This window comes from Silene latifolia, chromosome 8 (assembly GCF_048544455.1).
Source record: "Silene latifolia isolate original U9 population chromosome 8, ASM4854445v1, whole genome shotgun sequence".
NCBI lineage: Eukaryota > Viridiplantae > Streptophyta > Magnoliopsida > Caryophyllales > Caryophyllaceae > Silene > Silene latifolia.
Window position 1 is genome coordinate 86,053,430 of NC_133533.1, and position 10,333 is coordinate 86,063,762.

A 10,333-nucleotide genomic window follows, 5' to 3' on the forward strand; every position below is an offset into this window, starting at 1 on the left:
GCATTTTATCAAATATTACATGTGCATAAGTTGGAATCACAACAAGCAAGTAAATTAATTATGAAAACATATTAGATTAAGCATAAATCAATCCCCATGTTGGTTTCCCCTAATTTTCCATTAACCCTAACTAAATGACTACTCACTCATTATCAAGTTTAACATGCTAACAAGGTTGTAGTTGTGTTTGAATTTTATTTGGTTGTGTTTTGCGCATCACAATTGCATTATTTGTTTCTTAAATCAACGTGTTTTATTTCGAGGAAAATATTGTTTTTTTTTTGTGCAAAAGAGGGGAAAATTCCCCGACAAATAAAATAGAAACTAGCTAGAAACTAAACGAGGGAATGCGACCCCCAACAAGTCTTCTCTTAAGATAGCTCGAAGGCCATCAGGTGGCTCATCTATGAATGTCACGCTAGTCGAAGAATGAACTCCCGCGTTAGCTAGCCAATCCGCAGCTCGATTCGCCTCTCTAAAAACATGCTCAATTCGAACCGTCCATCCTGCCATTCCAATAAACTCCTTGCAGCGACTAACCAAAGGTCGGAGGCTATTGCTTAGGAGTTGGTCTTCCTTAATGAACCCGACACAAGGTTTGTTGTCCATATGGACGATAACCTTAGTAAAATTCATAGCTCTCATCTCCGCCCTGCAAATGCCACAGGAAAACATTGTAAAAGGAGAGTAAAAGAATGTGGTTAAAGTCCTTGATTCGCTTATTAGACTGACCACTAACATAAAGTAAAATCAAGAATAACATAGATTCTAAGTTATTTTATTATCAAGTGAAAAGGGTGGCAGTATATAAACGCAATGAATGGATCAAATTTTAGTGTGGAGCAACATTGCCCTTGTAATTACACCGTGCAAAAACTAAAGGTAATGACTTTGCTTTTCATTATGTATCTCCTTTTTAACCCAAATTCTCATTTATGACGGACATATCCGTCGCAAGTTTGCGAAAGGTTAAATATTACCCATATAGGGTAGATAAGACAAAAAAAAGAATGCTTAGGGAGTAGCAATCTGTTTTGCCTTATCTATCCACATGAGTATTACTTAACCCCCATAAACTTGTGACGAATATATATGTCCCCATGTCCGTTATAAAATAGACTTGCTGTTTAATTAATAATGGCGTCAATCGTGCTAGCAGGCTAATCCTTTCCATCTTTAGAAATAAATTTGGCGGGGTGGGTGTAATGGTTTTGCACTAGGCTAATCCTTTCCATCTTTATTATACTGTTATAATGTGTGGTCTTTCTAGTTAGAATCGAGGTCTATTTTGGATCGTCGAAATTAGACCTGGTAAAATCAATCCGATCTGATTGACCCGACTTGAAAAGGCTGACCCGAGATCCGAAATTGACCCGGAATGCCGCACCTGAATGACACCCGAAACCCGAATTGATATGATCCGACCCGAAAATGACCCGAGCTTTCATGGACCTGTAACAGACCCAACCCGAAATGACTCGATCCGAAACCACCCAACCCGAAAATGACCCTATAAAACATAACTTTAATTGACCCCAAAAGACCTGAAATGCCTTTTTATCTATTAATCATTGACCTGAAAATGACTCGACCCGAAACAACCCGACCCGCTTGACCCGTCAAAACATACCCGAAACGACCCAAAAACCTAAAAGGACCTGACCCGACCCGACCCGACCCGAACTAACCCGATAATGTGACAAGCTTGAACTGACCCGGCCCCAACTAGCCTGGCCCGAACCCGACCTAGTGGAGTGTAGAACGGTTACAATATCACATTATAAAACCATATAACAAAAGACCTTAATGTCCTTCTTATAAAATGTGATAATTGGTGGAAGTTATTTTAGTGAAGTGTTTTAGGTCAATAATTACTTAGTTTTACAATAATGGTTATCTAAAACGGTTTTATATAATAATCGTCGGTAATGGATAGGGTTGCTGCCTCTACTTTCGACTTTTGAATATCATGTCTCGTATTAGGCGAGTATTTCTATTTTCTATTGCGCTGGCTATACAGAACTTATATATCATTAAAAAAAATGATTAATGCATGTAACATGTTTCTCTCTTAAGACAAGCATATCATTCTTAAGAGTAGGACAAATCAAATAACAATCGTGTTGTAAACATGAAAAAACTAACTTGACCCGAATAGTCTTTACCCGGATAGAGGACGCAAATTTAACTGGCAATCCGGATTGACCCGAGCCTGTCAGACCTAAATGTTTATTATTAGATATTGCTCATTATCCCTAAATAACTTAGAGAAAAAACATCCAATAAAAGTATACAACTTTCAACTACCATGTGATTCGTGCTCATTTGGCAGAATAGTGTTGACAAAGCATGGCATCGATGCAAGTGGCGAAGCCGCAAAGGCAGTTATATGTCAACATGAAGAACCATACCTCAACTGAGATGCTCTGTGAGCGGTACATTAATTTTACCGAGGATCCCTCTCCAAGCGTTTTACCTCCGATTCCTGCTGGTGAAAAACTATTTTTGGACCAAGTCGCGTGGAAAGGTGCCGTTGTCTACTCTGGCTACAACAAGGAAAAAAACCCTTCTGCATGGCTTTTAGCTTGGGTTGCACCCGTTACAAAACCATCTCCAAGAAAGGTATTCACTCCTATTAAACTTTATTCGACAAAAAAACTCATATAACACTTAGACCATCCTTATTGACTGATGTAAATGTAACTGCTAGCAAATGGCCTGGTGGCACCTTTTATTTCTTACGTCGATGCAAATTCCTAAGTGAACTTATATAATCTAAATTGGACTAGCGATATCATAAGTTTGGCTTAAACGAGGGTTCCATGTTCTAACTTAGTCGTACCAAATAACTAGGTCTTTCGAACTATTACTCCCTCCATCCCGGTCAATTTTATCATTTGGTTTTAGCATAAAGACTAATGAAAGAGAGAAAGGTTAATTACTAAATGACAAGTGGAACAAATTGAGTGTGAATTATCAAATTGTTTATCAAGTTCATTCTTAAAATAGAAACGACAACAACTCACTGATCGAGACACCCTCAATATGGAAAAGGACACAAAATGACCAAGACAGAGTACATTTTTTTTGGTTATTCAAAAAATAACTAAATTACAGTGCTTATTTGAATAAAATAATATAAAAACAAAAATTAATTTACATGGCCTTTTAAATTATACATAAGAAAGGGTCAAACAAAATAACAAATAATAATAAAATAATGAAACGATATTTGAGACGGTAATAATAAAAAAAATCTCACGAATCGTTTTTACTTAAAGATGCAAAAAATATGTTTGGAACAAGTCTCGAATTTTTTGGATAATTTAGCAAACTAATTAGCGATTTAGGGTCCATTTCAAAGTATTTTGACCCAATAGTTCACTCATCAGTCATCACTTTTATTTTATTTTCCAGTTTTTATGTGAAGCCGCTAAACTGGTCCCTACCGACTTCTATGTTCTATCCCTACCATTTTGTAGTACCTACCATTATGATGAGCTCCTAATAGCCATTAGTAGGCTCTGTGCACTATGTATTTGTCCTGCCATACTCCATTCAGGAACCCTTGTTTAAGTTTCTCCTTAATTAAACTTGCATACTTGCCGTCTTCAAGTCCAGCTTGAATTAATGGACGGGTGATACTGCCACGAATCATGTTGCTTTATGTATATAGTATGAATCCATTTCACCCACAAGCTATCCTTCATATGAGAAATCCACCAAGTATATTTTCCAAGTACTGCTATGTTCCACAAATGGCAGTTGATAATACCCTGCCCACCCTTATCACAAGGAAGACAGCGGGTCTCCCAAGCTATAGGGGGAGCATGCTTGTAGTCCTCAAAACCTGCCCATAAATAGTTCCTACTTGAAATTAAGATTAGTACCAATACCTTTGATTAATTATTGGATGGTGAAAATTAGCATAGAATTGGGGAAAATAAGCAATTTACATTAGAGATTTGGGTTGGTATATACTCCCTTGGTCCCGGTTATTTGTTTACCTTTAGTTTTGGCACAAAGATTAAGGAAAAGGAAGGGAATCATTTATGTTGATTGTTAGTGGAATGAAAATTAGCATAGAATTGGGGAAAAGAAGCAATTTACATTAGAAATTGAATACTTAACTATGAATAGTGTACAAAATAGATAATGGTAGTGTGAAGTTGAATGGAAGGAGTATGTATCATCAAATTACACATACAGTTAGTCTTGTTGAAGACGGGTCGAAGCAAGTGACGGTTATGCCACTCACAAAACAGATAGGGGGGACAAGGTGGGGGCACCCCCATGTGCTTCCCTCTCTCCTCTATTTGGGTCATTTGTGAGAGGAAATGGTATCCGTCACTTCAAAGTGACGGATACGTGCCGTCTTCAATGAGATTTTGTGTTACACATAAATGACTTTCCTAATATCGAAAGATATACAAATGGATGAGATACCTTTAAATGGAATAAGTAAACAAATAACGGGGATGCGGAAGTGTCGTTTAATTCGAGATGAAGGTCTGATAGCTCTTTGAGTTATTATATTCTTCTACTCAGTAAGAAAATGAATGGCTTTCTTTTTGTTGTTATAATTTTGTTTCCTGGAAATGAGGAAAAGGGTGGTAGAGTTGCCATTTTTATTTTACTTAGTAAATGATGGAGAAGGAAGAGTGAGTATGAGCATGAAATGTTTTTATATCAGGAGCATTAAATTATTTATTCTTCTCTCTTTTATTACACTTTTTTACCAATCATTTTCTTATACATTTTACTTGATTCATTCCGGATCCTTAATTCTATTTCGGTTTTTAAAAATCGTTTTAATCTTTTCTCTCGGTTTAAATTTTATGTTTTTATAAAAGAAATCCGAAATTCGATTTTAAAACCCCTAAGTTTACCTTGACTTTCCATTACATTTTCGTTCTACCTTTTTGTTTTTCATTTTTCCTTTTTTATTCGCTTTTGGAGGCGTGCGCCCACTCATGGATGGTTTGAAAGGATGATTCATGTCAGCCGACCCCAAATTATTTTGGGATTAAGGCTCTGATGTTGTTGTTGTACAATTGAGGGGCAAGTCACGAAAGTATGAGCATGAAATGTAAGGGGTTAAAAAATCAGTTTTATTTGATTTAGTAAATTATTTCAATGTCGACTCGATTTTTAATTTATAAGATTTACCTTCGAAAAATTTAAAATGCAATAATTATATTTCTAAAACTGAAAATATTTACACTGAAGTTTTAAGTCAAAATAATTTTCATAATACTAATGGTATAATTGGACAAACAAGATTTGACTAATTAAAAAACTAGGTTCTATCACGAATTGATAATAATCGTGTAACACTATGACGAATTGACGATACTAACTTATTAGTAGCTTAAAATATACTCCCTCCCATCCACTCTTTTCTTCCCATTTGAAGTGGGCATGGAGATTAAGGGTGTGGAGTATAATATTGATAAAGATATGAGTGGAGTTTGATAATTGGAGAGAGGTATGAATAATTAGGATTAAATATTAATAAAGGAGATGGGTGGGGTTTGGTTATTGGAGAGAGGTAGGAATAATTAGAATTAAATATTAATAAAGAATATAGTGGGGTTTGATGAGTGGAGAGAGATAGGAGTATTATATTAATAAAAACTTTCTCAAAAAGGAAAGGAGAAGAAAACCTGAATAATCCGTTTTAGGAAATAGGGAAGAAAAGAGTGGATGGGAGGGAGTATTATTAGAATATCCCAAGAACAGACGTTCAAGTTAATGGAAAATTCAAATGGTTTAAGACAGAGTAAAATAATAATAAAATGGAGTTTATTTACATATGTAATTCGAAATAAAAAATTTCTGATCCATAAAGCGTCGGATAGTAATAGGCGTAATAATATGTACTACACGCGGATTATTTTAAAATGTATTTAAAAAGTTACGCATTATTTATCGTAAAATTAGATAAAATAATACTTAAGCAGAAATTATGTTTTAAAAGCATCTTTGCAATTATATTTTAATACAAAAATATTATTTTGAAAATGGTTCGACGTATAATAGTCACACTAACGTAGGGATTAGAAGTACAAAGTGTCTCACGTGACTCTTGACTTTTTTAGCTATATTTCTGTTAAGGAGATCTCTGAATTTGACTCCGACACTTTCTGTTAAGTTGTACTTCTGGTTATCTTCAAAAAGCATATAAGAACGTTTCTTACGACAAATAACAAAGAAACTATGATAGTCTTAAGTTTGGTTGAAAAACATCATACGACTAATAAAATTAATTAAAATAAATTTTGTTTGAAAAGAGGGTTAAAACGGAGTGATTTTGAAAAATGAAAAAGTAAATTTTTTTTCTATCTTATAAAACAGGTCTGGTTGTTTTGAAAATTCAATAAAATATAACGTAAAATGAAAAGAAATTATTATAGATTTGTAAGAAGACGGCATGTTACTATTACTAAAAGAGGATGTAATAAACGGATATTAAAAATCATCCAAAAATAAATTCAAAGAATCCATACTTCAAATTTTGGTCATTTCGCCCTCTTACACATATTCATGTTTTGGATGATATCGTGGTAGGTTTATGTTGCTTGTGGATCAAAGAGCCTCATCGAAAAACTGTCTCCAGAAGAAATCCTAAAGAATTTGCATGATGCTTCTTATACTAGTGAGGCCACCGATCTGATTACAAAGACCACTGCAGACGGCAAAATTTTTGGCATAACGCCCAATGACAATATTTATGTCTCTGCCGATTTCGCACTTGTCAATTGAGAACATCCTATCTCTATTGTCACTCCTACTATGAATATCTTACGAATAAAATGGTGACTATAAGAAATATTACCTTGTTTTACGAATAAATAAAATAATATAATACTCTTATATTGGAACTTGTGACTTTATGAGAAGAAGTTTAGAGACTGTCCATTTTATTTTCCTCCATATTATAAACTTATCTCACATTTTCTATGCTCTTTATTATCCGTCACAAGCTTGTGACGGATATCGCCGTCTTCAATGAGATTTTGTGTTAATATTTTCATGCCTCAATGATGCTTTTTCAAACTTTACTTAATTCATTTCATAGTAACTAGTGTAGATCACGCACAAATGCGCGGTAAATATAGGCCTTTTAATTTTTAGTGTATTAGTTATAGATTTTAGATTTATATCTCGCGGATTTTTATAAAAAATAACTAATATTAAAATTAATCAAAAGAATTGAATAACTCCATGAATTGTGTTTTTTATGAAAGTATTTTAACTACATCAATTTTTTTTTAAAAATCTTTTTTCATCACGAACTTAATAATAGGAGATACAGTGTTTATGTACAGATTATTTTAAATGGAAAATTAGTTTAATAAATGAAAATCTAATTTGTTTCCATATATAAGGTTGAGCACTTTGGAGAAAAAAACTTTAGAGAAGTTGTATTATAGGAGGATTTATACTTCTAAAATTTGCAACTCATTAATATTTATCAGTTCACTCAATTGTATTTTGTTACGAAACAAAAAAAAATTGAATTGAAAACTGATAAAAAAAATTATTAAGTTGTGAATTTTTTTAATGAATGTGTTTTGACACGAAGCTAATAGTAATCATGTGTCAAGTTATTCTCTACAGTAATAATTATTGTATTACTGAAAAATTTAGTAACTTATACTTTATAATTTAATATCTATTTTATTTTATTTTAATGAAAAAATCATAATTATGTATTTATTTAAAAAATTAGAGTTTATTTACAAGATTATATTCATTAAAAAGATAATAATGTAATGAAAGAAAATTTTATTTATTACCTTATTTAGCTAGATGTTTTTTTAAGGGAAAACTAAGGGGTCGTTTGGTTCACTACTTAGGAATGAAATGGATTGAAATGAGAAACCATAGGAGTATGGGGTTCCAATGCCATACTTTCCAAAACATGTTTGGTTCATTAGAAAAATAACCATGAAGGAATGGAGTTTGAATCCATGGGGAGGAGGTGGGTATGAGATTCCAAGGGGTTGGGGCGGAATGAGAATCCATCAAGATTCTAACTCCATTACAAAACACCCAACCAAACACTATAATGACTAGAATCCATTCCATTTCTCCCAACCAAACACCCCCTAAGAGAATTTTTATTCTCTTATTAATAGGGAGGATTATGACTTTTGCGAGTCCTAATAAGAAATTCACTAAAACTTGGGAGAGACGGTTTCTCACTAAGTTATTGAGAGACCAAAATTTCGTACCCTTTTATTTGTATTTCGTACCCTTTTTATTGTTGATCGTTACATAGTAATTTCGTACCTATTTACATATATAATAAATGTACCCATTTTATCATTAATCATAATTTGTACATATTTTATTACTTTTAGTACCACTTTTTCTTAAAATTGTACAATGGTCTCTCAATAAAGCTTATTAAGAGACCGTCTCTCAGGAGACTTACTCAAAGAAATTATGGAGGTCTAAATTATTAGATTGTATAGATGAAGAACACCTTGTTAATAGGAAAATCTGTTCATAACATCTGACCATGATATCAAATTTTTCAACATACATTGAAGCCCTTCCATTGGTTTACACGGCTAGTCTCTTCAATTAGTTGGCTTAATATATCAAATTTTTCAATCTTAAATCTAAGCTTCTCACTTCAAAGTTGTTCTCAAAACTTTTATTCACCCCTCATATGGGACATTTATTACAAAAACTTCATAGAGACGGTATCTCAATAGCGTTATTGAGAGACCTCTCACATGATGGGGTGAGGGATCTATTGATTTTCTTTTTTACCCTATTATGTCTCCCACTAAATTAATGGGAGACGGTCTCTCACGAGACCTACTAGACATTTGTAGTCTATTATCAAAAGTAATTATGCATGATAACGAAGATCGAGCTTCTAACATTTTTTACTATAAATTTTTTAAAATTTAATCCATTTTCCTTTTTTTTGAATTGCATGCAATATTTTTTTTACAGTAGTTTTTAGTTTTAAATATTTTACATAATATAATTTTTTGTAATTTATTATTTTGTAATTATTTCAAATTTCTGTTTTGTACTTAATTCATGTTTTTTTTTTTGTAATTTTCCCTTTTTCTTTGATGTTCACAATTATTTTTTAACATATGTTTTGTACTCATATTGATTATATTGTAATGTATATGTATGTATTCGGTTTTTCTAACCTATGTCCACTAGGCATAGGATAAGAAACAAAATAGGAAAGAATTAAATGCTATTTTTATGGGAAGTCGTAATGTTCCATCATTTTTACTTCAATTTACAAAAAACACATTTAGTTTTTTCCTATTTTAGTTTCTTATCCTATGCCTAGTGGGCATAGGTAGGGGTGTTAACGAGACGAGACAGCTCGCGAGCTACTCGAGATCGGCTCGGGCAAAGCTCGGCTCGTGTGAGCTCGACTCGGGCTCGGGCTCGACTCGAGAGCTTAACGAGTCAAGCCGAGCAAAGGCTGGCTCGAATCGAAAAGCTCGCGAGCGGCTTGAACTTGTGTGATTACCTAAGATATTGCTATTATTTTATAAAAATATGTTATCATGATTATATTTTTGTATCACACATATCAAATGTCTCAATGATTTGCTAAATATTTTTACATATAACTTTCGAGTCTTGTTATTGAAAATATCGAAAGGAAAAAAATAAAAAAATAAACAGATTTATATAGGCTCGATTTGGGCTCGAGTTTGGCTCGAGCTTGCGTTAAAGCTCGCAAGCTTTATAACGAGCACATTTTTTTCAAGCTCGGATAAGCTCGAGATCGGCTCGAGCTCGAGTTTTGGTTCTTGAGCACAAGCCGAGCAAGGCCAAGCTCGCGCTCGGCCCGGCTCATTAACACCCCTAGGCATAGGTTAGAAAAACTTGTATGCGTTCCATACTTACATAAGGGTGAAAGAACTTAAATCACTTTGACACCCACAATTTGCAATAGGGAACCACTTTTTAATTTTTTCCCCTAAATTTTAGGACTCTTTTTATACTATGTAGTCCTTAAATGTAATTGCTAAATCTCGTACATTAATTTACTCAATCCTGCACATATTATTACTGTAACGCCCCCATACTCCAAGTGCCTTACCAGGACCACTCAGGTATAAGGATGCTACCATCTCGGTTACCCGAGGCATGATATTCATAAGACAATAACAAAACAACTTAAATGATATAACTTTAGTGAAAAGTACAACTGAAACAAAATCCCAAAATACGGGTACAAGTTCTTAAAACCAACTGTCTACTGAAATACTGAAACGTCATAAAACTAAAAGACTACAGCGGAAGACTTCTATCGTCAGACGGTGGCACATCCCAG

General features: G+C 33.6%; 1 long non-coding RNA gene across 1 annotated transcript; it reads left to right on the plus strand.

The window, feature by feature from the left end:
- The first annotated feature begins 836 nt into the window (after positions 1-836).
- On the plus strand, positions 837-6,852 carry LOC141597036 (uncharacterized). The gene is made up of 3 exons (XR_012522670.1): positions 837-882; positions 2,333-2,622; positions 6,571-6,852. It is a non-coding gene; the product is annotated as an uncharacterized LOC141597036 (long non-coding RNA).
- The last annotated feature ends 3,481 nt before the right edge of the window (positions 6,853-10,333 follow it).